Source organism: Chiloscyllium plagiosum, chromosome 14 (genome assembly GCF_004010195.1).
Source record: "Chiloscyllium plagiosum isolate BGI_BamShark_2017 chromosome 14, ASM401019v2, whole genome shotgun sequence".
In the NCBI taxonomy this organism is placed as follows: Eukaryota; Metazoa; Chordata; class Chondrichthyes; order Orectolobiformes; family Hemiscylliidae; genus Chiloscyllium; species Chiloscyllium plagiosum.
This window is the reverse complement of record NC_057723.1, coordinates 211,875-221,276: the sequence shown is the minus strand read 5'-3', so window position 1 is coordinate 221,276 and position 9,402 is coordinate 211,875. Positions and strand designations below refer to the sequence as shown.

The following is a 9,402-nucleotide window of genomic DNA, read 5'->3' as shown; positions in this document are numbered from 1 at the left end:
TCATTGATCATGGCTAATGTATTTCTCAGCCCCATTTTCCTGTGTTCTCCCCATAACCTTTGGTCTCCTTACTATCTATCACTGTGTTAAATCAGAGGATTCCCAAATCCCTTGTTGCAGCAGCTTTCCGTTGCAGCAGTTTCACTGTACGTTAGCCCATGTAACACATCCCCAACAACTGTGTTCTTGTTTTGACAAATATTTTGACTTTTATTAACAATACTATTTTTACTTGTATAAGATCTCAGATTTTCCTGTACTCCTGTTCTTCGCTACTTGAGTACACATAGCAATAAATTCTAAAATCTAAGTCTAAATCTATTAAAAAAAGTTCGAATGGAACCACAAGGGAAAAGCACAGAAAAGATGTTCCTGACGGCCAGGGAGTTCAGAACCGGGAATTACAATATCAGGATATGTGGTAAACCGTTTAGGATTGTGTCGTGATTGGAACCAGGTTGGCTCCATTGATTACAAGATCGTTGATTGGGTTTATTAACCTGGGCCAATCAGGAAAGCCATGGCTGACCAATATTAAAAGGGGATTTAGCATCTCCTCAGTCAGGGACTGACTCCGAGCTGGCTGGCTACACAACCAGTGTCACTGGGCACAAAAAAAATAAAGAGTGATTTGGTGATGGGATACCAACCTCTGTGCAGTTATTCCAGTGATGATGAGAGAAAACAAAATCTGCCTGAAGAATGTTTGCTCAGAACAGTCATCTTGGAATTGGGGTAAGCATTTTTGGCATTATGCCTTCATTTGGAAAGTTTGACTTGTTTGATTCTGCTGTTGAAGCCTGGGCCCATTATGTGGAAAGAATGCAATATCTTTTCCAGGTAAATAACACTGCGGCAGATGAAAAGCAATGAGTAATCCTTCTGATTGTTTGCAGACCCACAGCATTCTCAGTTATAAGAGACTTAACTTTCCCAGAGGCACCAGTCACTATAAGCTTCCAAGAGTTAACGGAGCTGATGAAGGAATATTATGACCCCAACCCACCTCTAATTCTCAATAAAAACTGAAAGAACTGTGGATGTTGTAAATCAAAAACAAAAACAGAAATTGCTGGAAAAGCTCATCAGTCTAGCAGCATCTCTCCATAGTTATTGTTTGACCTGTTGAGCTTTTCCAGCAACTGTTGTTTTTGCTCCTCCTAATTCCAAGATACGGTCTGTTTATTAGCTCTTTGAGAACCAGGGGAACCTGTATTGGGATTTTTGTTGAGGTTGAGATGACTGGCAGAGGCATGTGATTTTAGATTAACACTGAATGAGATACTGATCCCATTTGGTATGTGGGATTAATGACATCACTGTGCAGAGGCACCTGCTAGCTAAAGTCCAACAAGAACATAAATTACCACCAGCAGAGTCTCCACATTCAGGGGAATGGCAGGGTGAACCCTGGACTTGGGTTGCATGTCGATTATGCCAGTCCTTTCATGGGCTAAATGTTCCTGGTCACTTTGGATGCCTATTCAAAGTGGTTGGATGTGCAAAAGGTTCGTTCAGCAAGCTCAGGGATGATAATTGAGAAGTGCGAGCATTGTTCACAATACATGGACTCCTGGATGTATTGGTCACGGACAATGGGACACCATTTACAGGGCGGCACAGTGGCTCAGTGGTTAGCACTGCTACCTCACAGTGCCAGAGTCCCAGGTTCGATTCCTGCCTGTCTGTGTGGAGTTTGCACATTCTCCTTGTGTCTGCATGGGTTTCCTCTGGTGCTCTGGTTTCCTCCCACAACCCAAAAGATGTGCAGGTTAGGTGAATTGGCCATGCTAAATTGCCCAGTGTTAGGTGTGTTAGTCAGGGGTAAATATAGGGTAGGGGAATGGACTTGGGTGGGTTTCTCTTCAGAGGGGCGGTGTGGACTTGTTGGGCCAAAGGGCCTGTTTCCACACTGTAGAGAATCTAATCTAATCTAATCATTTACCAGCAGGGAATTTGAGTATTTCCTAAAATCCAATGGTATTCAGCACATAAGGTCAGCTTCATACCATCTATCGTCCAATGGTAGTGGAGACATCAGTCCAAACATTGAAAGCAGGCTTAAAGTAGTAGCCTCCAGTATCACTTGATAACAAACTATCCCGGTTTCTGTTTAATCATACGACCACCCCACATACACCATCAGGGATAGCTCCAGTGGAATTACTGATGGAGAGAAGATTCTGCACCAGATTAAAACTGATATTCCCAGAGCTGGGTTTGGGTGGCAGGTTGGTTAGAGTGAAACAGCAGCAGGAACGCCAATGCTGGCCACATGCTGCCTTTCAGCAAGGGAGGCCAGTTAATTCAGGGGATGAAGTTTGGTGTTGGAACAGTGGAAATGGCCCTGTATGGGTGTGGGGCAAGGTTGAGACAATGTCAGGTCCCATGACTTGCAAAGCTCATGTCGGTGATACAATCCTGAACAAGCACATGGATCATTTGAAAGCTGTTACCTTACAAACGGGGCAGGACCAAAACAGACCTGGCCCCTCAGAACAAGCAGGAGGCCCATCAGAAACCATAGTTTCTTCCCTTCTGTATTGTGCTGAGGGAACCTAAGAGTCTGAGATGGATATAGCCTCGATACCATCACCACTAGAAGAAAACCTCCTAGGACACTGGGGATACAAGAGACAGACTACAATCCAGTCAGAGTCTGGATGAGAGGAACAGGACCTAGGGCCAGAATGTCGCAGGAAAAGCTATAAGAGTAAGACCAGGCCCACGTTCCAAGCTTGGGGGGGGGGGTGATGTCATGATTGGAACCAGGTTGACTCTGAGATCATTGATTGGGGTTGTTAACCTGGGCCAATCAGGAAATCTCTGGCTGACCGATATAAACAGGAGATTAAACTGGGATTTGGGGTTTGTCCTCCTCTCTCTGTAAACAGGTTGAATGGTAGGGTTTGGGGTCTGGCTTTGCTGTTCCTCTCCCTTGTAAAATTGCTGTTGTATACAGCTGTAAATATTAACTGTTTTTCTGTAAACTGTTTTGTAATTGTTTAATAAAATTAAAAAAAATATAAACAGGAGATTAAAATCTCCTCAGTTCAGGGACTGACTCAGCATTGGTTGGCCACAGCCAGTGTATTGTGCACATGTAAATAAAGGATGACTTGGGTAACAGGATAATGGGCTCTGTGCAGTTATTTCAGATGGAGGTAAGAAGAGATTTCTTGACTCAATGATGAACCTGTGCAATTTATTACCACAAACTGTAGTTGAGGTCAGAACATTATATGATTTCAAGAAGGAGTGGATATTGCTCTTGAGGCTAAAGGGATCAGGGGCACAGGAAGAAAGAAGAGACAGTGTCCTGAGTTGGATGATCACCCATGATTACATTGAATGGCTAGCAGGCTTGAAGGACTGAATGGCCTATTCCTGCTCCTTTTTTTGTTTGTTTTAGTTTTTATTTCAGATTTCCAGCATCCACAGAATTTTATTTTTATTAGCCTTCGAGGGCTTCATGCAATAATACAACATTCTTCGGTGAGACAGCTGGGCGTGATGGCAGGATTTCAAAACTGCTGGACATCAGAAGAATTGTCATTAATAAATCCTTTTGATAATTTGGAGAAACCTCTTTACCAGGTGCTGATAGAATTTGAAGTTCATGAGGGAAAGCTGGAGGAACATATGGGAGACAGAGGGATAGAAAGAATAAGTTGATGGTGTGAGATAGAGTAAGAAGTGGGAGAGCGTTTCTGTGGAGTATAAACACAGACATAGACCAGCTGAGCGAAATGTCTCAGTTTGCAAATACGATATAATTTTATAAGGAATTATTCCGTAATGAAAGAATTTCAGGAAACAACATTTTTAACTCGCCGTGACGTTATGGTATACACACAAAGGCTGGTTCTGAAGGGTCTGCATTGAATGTGATTAATTCTCCAAATTTTTGCTTTGAAATGTGGAGTGCAGATTATGTAAATTTTGAATAAGTAGTGTATTATTTCTTTAAGCCTGATAAAACTCTGCTTCATTTACAATGTTAGAAGCTGTTCGTTCAGTCAATTTTATTAAAAGGACATATTTTGCATTGGAATATTAATTCTAATTTATAGTATCGGAAAATGAATTAACATTCTGAGGAGAATCACATTTCCCTGGTACTGAGATCAAAAGATGTCAAGGATTCACTTTATTTCAGGAATGATTATAACTTGTCATGTGCTGTGTATATTTCCCAGATTTTATAAAACTTACTATCAGATTTGCAGAAATTAATTTATGAACAGGAATGACAAACTTCAGTATATTTTGGATGTTGCGGGAGAGCAGGGTTAGTACAATAAGGCAGTGGTGAACTTTGCTGAATTGACAGGTCAATCTCATTTATCCCCACCATTCCTGTTCTCTCCAGTGTTATTCTGCATCCATATCGACTCCAAGTCTTGAACAGTCAAAATAGTTCCCAACTCCAATCCTGATTGGGCAGCCTTGACATTTGAAAATAAAATGTATTCATTCACACGTTGCCACCCCTAATTGCCCAGAGGGCAGTTAAGTATGGATCTTGAATCACATGCAGGCCAGACCAGCTAAGGTTGGCAGATTTCCTTCTATGAAGAGTATTAGTGATCCAGGTGGGTTTTCCCCTGGCACTCAGCACTAGTTTTGTGGTCACCATTAGACTGTTACATCCTAACTCCATTTGCCATGGCAGGATTTGAACCTGGGTCCCCACGTCATTACCAGGGTCTTTAGATTAGTAGGCCATTGCATCTCCTAAATGTTTGGGCTATAAAAAATTAAGTGGTCAGTTTCTGTTGCTCAGAAAGGCATCAAGGTTATTTGTTTTTTAATTCTGGTATCTGTTTTCAAATCAGATTCTTCTTTCCCATAAGTAGTTCTTGGGGATTCTGTGACTGACTGAAAAGACACTTCCAGATTATGATATTTTTACTCTGGGTTTAACTGCTGGGTGTGTACAAAGGTAGCCAGGTCATGATGACATCAAATTCACTTGGAACAGGAGCCTGAGTTTGCCGTGCTCCAGGTAAAGTGTCCTCTCTAATTATCCTCTGTAATGTGTTTTATTCATTCACAGGATGTGAGTGCTGTTTATTACCACCTCTTGAAAAGGTGGGGGTGAGCTGCCTTCTGGAACTGCTGTAGTCCATGTGCTGTTGGTAGACCCACAATGCCATTAGGGAAGGTATTCAAGGTATTCCAGGGATTTTGACCCAGCAACACTGAAGGAATGGCAATACCTTTCTATGTCAGGATGTTGAGTGTCTTGGAGGGGAACATGCAGGTGATGGTGTTCCCCTGTATCTGCCACCCTTGTCCTTCTGGATGGAAGTGGTCATAAGTTTGGAAGGTGCTGTCTGGGGATCTTCGATGAATTTCTGCAGTGCATCTTATCAATAGTACACACTGCTACTACTGAGCATTAATGGTGGAGGGAATGGATGCTTGTGGATGTGATGCCAATAATTTGGGTTGCTTTGTCCTGAATGGTGTCAACCTTCTTGTGTTGTTGGAGCTGCACTCATCCAGGCAAGTGGGGAGTATTCCATTACACTCCTGACCTGTGTCTTGTAGATGGGGAGCTTTGGAAGTCAGGAGGTGAGTTGCTCACCACAGTATTTCTAGTTCGTACCAGCTCTTGTAGCCACTGTGCTAATGTGATGAGTCAGAAAGGGTGGCGCTGGAAAACCACACCAGGGCAGGCAGCATCCAAGGAGCAGGACAGTCAACATTTCGAGCATAAGCGCTTCATCAGCTTATGTGGTGAGTCCATTTGAGGCTCTGGACAATGGTAACCCCCAGATATTAATAGTCAGAGATCCAGTGATGGTGATGCCATGAAATAACAAGTAGATTGTATGTTATCTCATTGACTTGTGGAGTTGGCTCAGAGGTTAGTAGCCTATTTCTGTCTTGATTAGTAAATACGTGTTAAAGTCTAATGCTGTTCAGTCATAAGATACACATTAATACAAACACTTATCTTTTAATTTTCAAAAAAATCTATTCTTTACACCTGGACCTGTCAACAAACTAATTGCTCTAATTCTTCACGAAAGTTTTGATGTTTTGCTTTAAAGATTTAGTCCTTAACTTAGGTTATTCAGTTTATAGCACACCAATAATGGCAATTGGAGCAATTGATTCTGGAGTGACAGGATAATCCATTTAGAAGGAAGACATTTGGCCCATCATATCTATGTTGACTCTTGAATAAATTCGACAATTAGTCCTATTCCTCTGCACTTTCCACATAGCCCTTTACACTTACATTCATAGAAAATTGTACAATTCCTCACTCCTGCTTATCCGAGGTAACCTCTCTCCTTCTTGCTCATCAATAGTCTTTCACATCTGCTTAAGAATATTGAAGAGTCTGCTTCCACCACTTTTGAAAAATAGCTACTAAGATTAATCAAAAGAAATTGCTGGAGAAACTCAGTGGGTCTGGCATCGTCTGTGGAAATAAACCGAGTTAACATTCTAGGTGCACTGACTCTTGCTCAGACCTATTAGGTCACTGGACCAGAAACATTAACTCTGTTTCTCTCTCCACAGATGCTACCAGACCTGTTGAGTTTTTCTAGGAAGTTTTTTGATTTATTTTATATCAAATCATAGAATGATAGAATCGCTACTATGAGGAAGTAGGCCGTTCAGCCCATCTAGTCCACAATGACCTTTCGAAGAGCAATCTGTCCAGACCTGCACCCTCATTACTATCCCAGTAATCCTACATTCCCATGGCTAATCCACCTAGCCAGCTTATCCCTGCACACAGTGGGCAATTTAGCATGGCCCAATCCACCATAACCTGCACAACTTTCGAATGTGATTTTTCTGAGAAATATATTCTCTTCTTGCCTGTCTTAAATGGGTGACCGTTATTTTACAAAGAGAAACATGGAAAAATGATGAAGACATGTAAGGACATTAGTCAGTCAATCATGTTCACGCGTTAATCTTTACATCCAATGACTGTCTGGAAGTACCCAGTGAGATGTCTTTCCACAACATGACATTCCACCACTAAACAAATTGCTACATAAAAAAATAAACTCTTTCTTTTATAGGTTTAATCTTGGTCTGGAAACCAAACTATGTTGTGAAGACAGGATAAGATGGGGAGGATCCAATAAATTGTATTTCCAAGTTTGGGGCTTGATTGATTGCTCAAGAACTTTTCCTTCTCGGCCTTTATTCATTTGATGTCTGCATTTGACAATATGATCGTCTTTTACCATGCCGTACCATAGCCTTTCCTAACCTATTGGTTTGATATAAGCACTGGAGCACTTTCTATAATGATAAACTAATTATTCCAACACAAAGGAAATGTTTCTCAGGCTGATTATCCAGATGGATTCTTGTTTTGGTCTGGGACAGCACATGTGTCTACGTTTTACAAAATGAGGATTTGTAAATGTCCCTTACAGCTGTGAATTCCATAGTTACAAATCTATTTAAATCCAATGTATTGGTGTTAATTTTTAATGAAAGTATTCAAATGTAGGAAGATGTACCAAGTTGGCCATAGGATTGAGTCAGATCAACTGTAGGCAATGTTATCTGTCTTGTTGGGAAGGTGTTGGATAAAATTCTATTTCAGCAGCCTGAGCACAAGATCTAAACTGACACTCAGAATGCAGCACTGAGAGAATTCCACTCTGCCAGAGAGTCAATACTGAGGGCACGCCACACTGTCAGAACGTCAGTACTGAGGGAGCGCTGCACTGTCGAAGGGTTCAGTACTGAGGGAGTGCTGCACTGTCGGAGGGTCAGTGCTGAGGGAGCACAGCACCATTAGAGGTTCAGCGCTAGGGGAGCGCTGAACAATCAGACGGTCAAGATTGAGGGAGCAGCACACTGTCAGGGAGTCAGTGCGGAGGGACCACTGCTCTGTCAGAGGGTCAGTACTGAGGGAGTGCCATACCGTCGGAGGGTCAGTTCTGAGGGAGTGCCGCACTGTCGGGTGGACAATGCTGATGGAGCACCGCACTGTCGAGTGTCAGCTCTGAGGGAATGCTGCGATTTTGGCACAGAAGAAACCCCTTAAATTATTATCTCCAGGTTACACCCACGGTAATACTCAATTGGGATTTTATTTATTATCGTCCCATGTACCAAGGTAGTGTGAAAAGTTATGTTTTGCATGCCGGGGGTATGTGTGTTTAAGGTTTTGTATCATCTGCTTGATGGATGAGGTTGGAAGAGAATATAACTGGGATGGGTGGGGTCTATGATGTTGGCTGCCTTTCTGAGACAGCAGGAAGTATCGATGGAGTCAGTGGATGAAAGGTAGGTTTGTGTGATGGACTGGCTGTGTTCACAACTCTGTCATTTCTCACCACCCTGGGTAGAGCAGTTGTCATACCAAGCGTGACTTAACATTAATGGAAGAAAAGTGATATGCTTCCAAGACAAGATGATGTTGGATTTGGCGGTGAAGTTTTATGTTATTGGAATAATAATTGATTCTGGAAACATTCTATGTCCCACCATATTGATGGATTATCTGTTATCTTTCTGATCCACTCCCATTTGTCTATTTGTTCCATTTCTTCTAGAGTTTTTTGTTTCCTATCCTACGTGGTCAATAGTTCACTCTCTGACCACTCAGGAAATCTGAAGACCAATGTTTTCATGTTCCTCTTGGCGACTTGATCAATGTTCACTCTCTCCAAATTTTAGTTTTGACTCAGAAGGCTGCAGTTCTGGTCATATGATGCTGCCTTTTCTTCTGTGGTGGGAATTTTGGGCTGTCTGACATTATCCATCTTTATTGCCCATCCCTAAATGCCATTGAACTGAGTGACTGGCTGCTGTCATTTCAGACACCAATTAAGAATAAATCACATCGCTATGGGTCAGAAGTTACGTACAGAAAAGAATGGCAGTTTCATTCCTTAAAGAGCATTACTGAGCCAGATGAGTTTTTCTCAACAATCCACTGTCATTTTATGGTCAACATTCTTGAGTTTAGCTTTTAATTCCAGAATTATTGACTGAATTTCAGATCCACCAGCTGGCATAGTGGGATTTGAATCTGTGTCCCTGATAGCATTAGCCTGTGCCTCTACATTGTGAGGCCAGTGAAGTTACCACAACAACATTTCCCTGAACAGGAAGAGACAAGGTAAGGACAGTTGCTTTGTGACTGACTATATAGGGTGATAGTTCTGTGACTGCAAGATACATTTAAGCCTGCATTTACTTCAGCTCCACCATTTCTCTCTGATATCTCAATAGACAATAGACGCAGGAGTAGGCCATTCAGCCCTTCGAGCCTGCACCTCCATTCAATATGATCATGGCTGATCATTCCTAATCAGTATCCTGTTCCTGCCTTATCTCCATAACCCTTGATTCCACTATCTTTGAGAGCTCTATCCAACTCTTTCTTAAATGAATCCAGAGAGT

At 42.0% G+C, this 9,402-nt stretch overlaps 1 long non-coding RNA gene across 1 annotated transcript in view; it reads left to right on the top strand.

Annotated features, from left to right (window-relative positions):
• Positions 1 to 601: 601 nt before the first annotated feature.
• The window catches only part of LOC122556873, a 26,576-nt gene continuing 17,775 nt past the window's right edge, over positions 602 to 9,402 (top strand). The window contains exons 1-2 of the long non-coding RNA XR_006313677.1: positions 602 to 735; positions 8,999 to 9,118. This is a non-coding gene — a long non-coding RNA (uncharacterized LOC122556873). The remainder of the gene's footprint in view (positions 736 to 8,998; positions 9,119 to 9,402) is intronic.